The sequence below is a fragment of the Euprymna scolopes genome, chromosome 5 (assembly GCF_053919585.1).
Source record: "Euprymna scolopes isolate OS-2025 chromosome 5, ASM5391958v1, whole genome shotgun sequence".
NCBI lineage: Eukaryota > Metazoa > Mollusca > Cephalopoda > Sepiida > Sepiolidae > Euprymna > Euprymna scolopes.
The window spans coordinates 177,566,537-177,572,990 of NC_136486.1; the positions used below are offsets into that span (position 1 = coordinate 177,566,537).

A 6,454-nucleotide genomic window follows, 5' to 3' on the forward strand; every position below is an offset into this window, starting at 1 on the left:
ATCACTATACATTTACAAATACGTGAAGATGATCACTATACATTTAAAAATACGTGAAAATTATCACTATTGTTATGGTGGTACACATTTATTTGCATATGTGGATAGTAATTACACATAAATAGGAAGACTCAGTTAGTCTGAGTGTGTGTTCACCAGAAGCCACCGAAGGCCGCCGATAGCAGATATGTTTCTCCAGCAAAGACTCTCTTATTTGATACCATTATGTAAATATTCTGAAATATACCTTGTCCAAATACACTTCTCATTTTATCTACCTTTGTTTGTTGAGTCGCCATTTGTATTGCTTTCTACGTTACTTGTTTTAACCTGCAAACTTAACAGTGGCGACGAGGATGAACGTCAAATATAACAGTTTGTACGAAGAAATGGAAAGAACTCACTAATAAAAAAGTATAACGCAATGGTTGACCTTTCTAAGGAATACAAGTTTTGACGAACGAAATAGTCGTAAAAACGGATTTTACGCTAAAGAGAAGTTCGACTCAAGCGGGAAAAATTAATAATTCAGCGAGCATTGGAAAACTGTAAAATATTTTCCTCGCGAAGTACAATAGTAAAAGAAAGAAACGGTTGTTTCCCAAATTCCAAGAACAAAAACTACATTCAGGTTAAAAAAAGTAACCTCGATTAATAGTATTTTATTTACTAAAATACTAGTCGGAAAAAAAGAGTCAAACCAAAACCTTTAATTGCAGTCTCAAAGAAAAAAAAGCTCGAACGTGGCAAAAAAAGCGACGATTTACGCCGTTTCCCGTGGAATCCATCTAAAAAAAAAAAAACTGTAAAAGTGAATTTTTGTAAAACAACAAACAGATTCTTATTACTAAATTACGAAGAACAGATTCGTATTACTAAATTACAAGGAAGTAACATACGAAGAAAAAAAAAGTTCACCAGTGGATTTCCTAAATTGTTGTAAATACCAACTAAAGACTTTTTGGTAAACCAAATTCTTCTCTTCGGTATTTAAAAATAAATAAATAAATAAATAAAATACCACAGTTAAACTAAAATCAAGGAAAGATTTTTTTAACTAAAGTTGTCACTGGATAACGGATATAAGACAGTAAAACGTCAAGCAAAAAAAAAAATTTAAATGTAGTACATACATTTTATTTTTTTCAATTGTGACTCGAGTTGGAAAACTTTTTTTTTTCTATGGAAAGAGTTGTACTTAAGTTCGGCTGTTATTTATTAGGAAATGCCTAAAACGATAAAGTAAATCGTATTTTGTGGTTTAAGCAAAAGCCTCAGTTCTTATGTTGTGGTTGGATGAGCTTGACTCGCTAGCGAAGTGAGAAAATATTATTCGAGCAGCGATATTACTATTGAAAACAGGAACTATGAACAATTTTTTTTGTAACACAAGCCATTTTATATGGTACGGATATTGTGTTGCATGTGAAATTGTACAATTTTTCTTCCTAACTGCATTACTGCTACTGAAGGATACAAAAAAATGGAAGATTTATCTAGAATGTTAATGCAATTTTTGCAGACGCAACAAAAGGCGCAATCCGAGCTAGATGCACATAGAGAGGAGAAATTATTGAAATAGCAAATGGAACAAGAAGAAAGGCAGAGGAAATTACAATTTGAACAAGAAGAAAGGCAGAAGAAATTACAATTTGAATATGAAGAAAAGCAAAATGAACGTTTTGCTAAAACACTGGAACTATTAAAGACTAATGGAGAAAATTTGGACAGTACTAATTTCTCGCATACAACTATATTTAATAGCATGGACACATTTAATTTTGTTCCGGAGGAAGAAAAGACTTTTGAAGCATACTATACAAGATACGAGGATGTCTTTCAACTGAACTGCAAAAGTTGGCCAAATAGCCAGAAAGTGGGCCTTTTACTCAGGAAGTTGGGTGTAAGAGAACACAGCAAGTTCGTAGATTATATACTACCTAAAAAAAACTACGGAATTAATTTCATGGAAGCTGTAAAATTACTAAACGAATTATTTAATCCGAATATATCTCTTTTTCATAAGAGATAGTTGTGTATGAATCTAAGGAAGATGGACAACCAAGATTATTTGACATACGCATCAGTTGTTAATAAAAACTGTGATAATTTTAAGCTAGTGGAACTAACAGTAGAAGATTTCAAATGCCTAATCTTCGCACAAGGGTTAGTCTCCACGAAAAATACAGAAATACGCAGACGAGTGTTGTCTAAGCTGGAATCTGAGCAAGATTTAGCACTTCAGAAATTAGCAGAGGATTGTGAAAGGGCCATTACACTAAAAAAAGATTTTAAAAAGATAGAAGCATCCGGCCTGGCATATGTAAGAAAGGTTAGAAAACCATACACAGCAACCAAGAACTATACAAATAAAAGCAGTCAAAACGGAACGAGATATTCCAAATATAATAATTATAATTATAGTGAAGAATATAGCAAGTCTCTTCCTAGATATAACTGTAAGAGATGCGCAGAAAGACATTGGGAATCAGATTGCCCTTATAAGAAGAAAAAATGCTACATTTGCAAGAAAGTCGGACGCAAAAGCGATTGTTGCAGATATAAAGAGTTCACCAGAAAGAGAGTACAGCAAACCAAATCAAATGAAAAATTAGACAAAAATCGGCGAAAATACATAAACGCGGAAATATTTAAAACGCCAATAAAATTACAACTGGATTCAGGATCCGATATTTCTATAATAAACTTGAATACATGGAAAAGGTTGGGTAAACCAACCATGATGAAAACAAGTAAATCAGCTCGGACTGTCACTGGTGGTGAGATAAAATTTGCAGGAGAAGTTATCCTTCCGATAAAATTAAAAAGGATTACGAAGAAATTAAAAATGTTCGTATTGAAAAATAGCGATAACCTGTTCGGAACAGATTTAATTGAGAAATTTGGACTCTGGGATAAGCCAATTAATACATTCTATAAAAAAAATAGAATGTACTACTCCAACAACAGAAAATATAAAAGAGGATTTATTATTCCCTGATGTATTTCACTAGAAGCCACCGAAGGCCGCCGAGAGCAGATATGTTTCTCCAGCAAAGACTCTCTTATTTGACACCATTTTGTAAATATCCTGTAAATATACCTTTTCCTAATACACTTCTTATTTGATCTACCTTTGTTTGTTGAGTCGTCATTTGTCTTGCTTTCTACGTTACTTGTTTCAACATGCAAACTAAACAAATATAGATTTACAAATACGTAAAAATGATCACTATACATTTACAAATACGTAAAAATGATCACTATACATTTACAAATACGTGAAAATGATCACTATACATTTACAAATACGTGAAAATGATCACTATACATTTACAAATACGTGAAGATGATCACTATACATTTACAAATACGTAAAAATGATCACTATACATTTACAAATACGTAAAAATGATCACTATACATTTACAAATACGTGAAGATGATCACTATTCATTTACAAATACGTAAAAATGATCACTATACATTTACAAATACGTGAAGATGATCACTATACATTTACAAATACGTGAAAATGATCACTATACATTTACAAATACGTGAAGATGATCACTATACATTTACAAATACGTGAAGATGATCACTATACATTTACAAATACGTAAAAATGATCACTATACATTTACAAATACGTGAAGATGATCACTATACATTTACAAATACGTGAAGATGATCATTATTCATTTACAAATACGTAAAAATGATCACTATACATTTACAAATACGTGAAGATGATCACTATACATTTACAAATACGTAAAAATGATCACTATACATTTACAAATACGTGAAGATGATCACTATACATTTACAAATACGTGAAAATGATCACTATACATTTACAAATACGTGAAGATGATCACTATACATTTACAAATACGTGAAGATGATCACTATACATTTACAAATACGTAAAAATGATCACTATACATTTACAAATACGTAAAAATGATCACTATACATTTACAAATACGTAAAAATGATCACTATACATTTACAAATACGTGAAGATGATCACTATACATTTACAAATACGTAAAAATGATCACTATACATTTACAAATACGTGAAGATGATCACTATACATTTACAAATACGTGAAGATGATCACTATACATTTACAAATACGTAAAAATGATCACTATACATTTACAAATACGTGAAGATGATCACTATACATTTACAAATACGTGAAGATGATCATTATTCATTTACAAATACGTGAAGATGATCACTATACATTTACAAATACGTGAAGATGATCACTATACATTTACAAATACGTAAAAATGATCACTATACATTTACAAATGCGTGAAGATGATCACTATACATTTACAAATACGTAAAAATGATCACTATACATTTACAAATACGTAAAAATGATCACTATACATTTACAAATACGTAAAAATGATCACTATACATTTACAAATACGTGAAGATGATCACTATACATTTACAAATACATAAAAATGATAACTATACATTTACAAATACGTAAAAATGATCACTATACATTTACAAATACGTAAAAATGATCACTATACATTTACAAATACGTGAAGATGATCACTATACATTTACAAATACGTGAAGATGATCACTATACATTTACAAATACGTAAAAATGATCACTATACATTTACAAATACGTGAAGATGATCACTATACATTTACAAATACGTGAAGATGATCATTATTCATTTACAAATACGTAAAAATGATCACTATACATTTACAAATACGTGAAGATGATCACTATACATTTACAAATACGTAAAAATGATCACTATACATTTACAAATACGTAAAAATGATCACTATACATTTACAAATACGTAAAAATGATCACTATACATTTACAAATACGTGAAGATGATCACTATACATTTACAAATACGTAAAAATGATCACTATACATTTACAAATACGTGAAGATGATCACTATACATTTACAAATACGTGAAGATGATCACTATACAATTACAAATCCGTGCAGATAATCACTATACATTTACAAATACGTGAAGATGATCACTATACAATTACAAATCCGTGCAGATGATCACTATACATTTACAAATACGTGAAGATGCATCTGAAAGAAAACGAAAGCAGTAGAGTACACAGCAAGTACGACAAATATATCTGCCAGTTCTAATTTGAAACCTAAAAATTAATTAGAAATTTAGAAAGGATTAAAGAAAATATATGTAGACATTAGGTTGCTGTAATATATATATATATATATATATATATATATATATATATATATATATATATATATATATATATAGCATATGTACGCACCTATGTGTCTGTGTCTGTGTCTGTGTCTGTGTTTGTAATATGTATACATATATACTTTGTTTTCAATTTTGTTATCATTTTGTTTTTGTTGTAGATCAAACATACTAGTACTAGTACTCGGATACTTTCACCTGACATTATAAATTTTAGAATAAGAGATCTCTTTAAGATTCTAACCGTCTCCTTAAGTACTATCGTTTGCACTTAGTTTATATATTTGCCATGTAATTTTTTAATTTTTTTTATGAGTCTGATAGCTTTTGTATGTGTTTGTGTGTGTTTAACTGATCAAAGTATATGTTTTCATACGCAGGATGCATAAACTTATACAAAGAAGGAAAGTACTTTGTGTGCTAAAAACGAATTCATTTATCGAATGCAATTTAGAATGCAGTTCTTTTCTTTGATAACCTCGATTAATTGGATCAAACAGATGTCTTCTTTAACATTTCACTTCAAAAAATTCCCCACAAAACAAACATTATGTTGTGATGTAGCTTGAACACTTGAATTCTGTTTACGTATATTTAATAGAAAGTCAAACTGTTTGGAGTCAGTTAAAGCTGTTAGAATGCGAGTTCGAATACGAACATGTTGATTTACTGGTCAATTCACTTTCTAATGTTTTTACTCGACACGGATTTCTGGTATTGTACCTAACGGAATATATTTATTCTCTATATTATATTAGAGTTCTATTCAACTATGCAACAAAATATCTGGCAGCTTTGTATAAATTTATTCAAAATCTAATGATGATTTTAAGTATTTACATTACATATTTAATGCATTTTATATGAAGGTTAATGTTAGCTTCAGGAAGTGGCGCCTTCATCTCTGAAAACTTTAATAAAACAAAAGAATATCGAGAAAATTCATGTGTATAGTTTTGCATGCAAATTTCTCTTTTTTATTTTTATTCTATCTTTTTCGTTTTTTTATTTTAATGTCGTTTTTTATTTCTTTTTTTATTTACTTTCTCTTCTTTATTCACTTTTCTTTTCTATTTTTATTTAAATTTTTATTTAAATTTCTATTTAAATTTTTATCTAAATTTTTATTTAAATTCTTATTTAAATTTTTATTTAAATTTCTATTAACATTTTTATTTAAAGTTTTT

General features: G+C 29.2%; 1 protein-coding gene across 1 annotated transcript in view; it reads left to right on the plus strand.

Moving 5' to 3' along the window:
- LOC145277050 (rho GTPase-activating protein 6-like) overlaps positions 1–6,454 on the plus strand; it is an 840,447-nt gene that overhangs the window by 369,017 nt on the left and 464,976 nt on the right. The gene's annotated exons all lie outside the window — the stretch shown is intronic.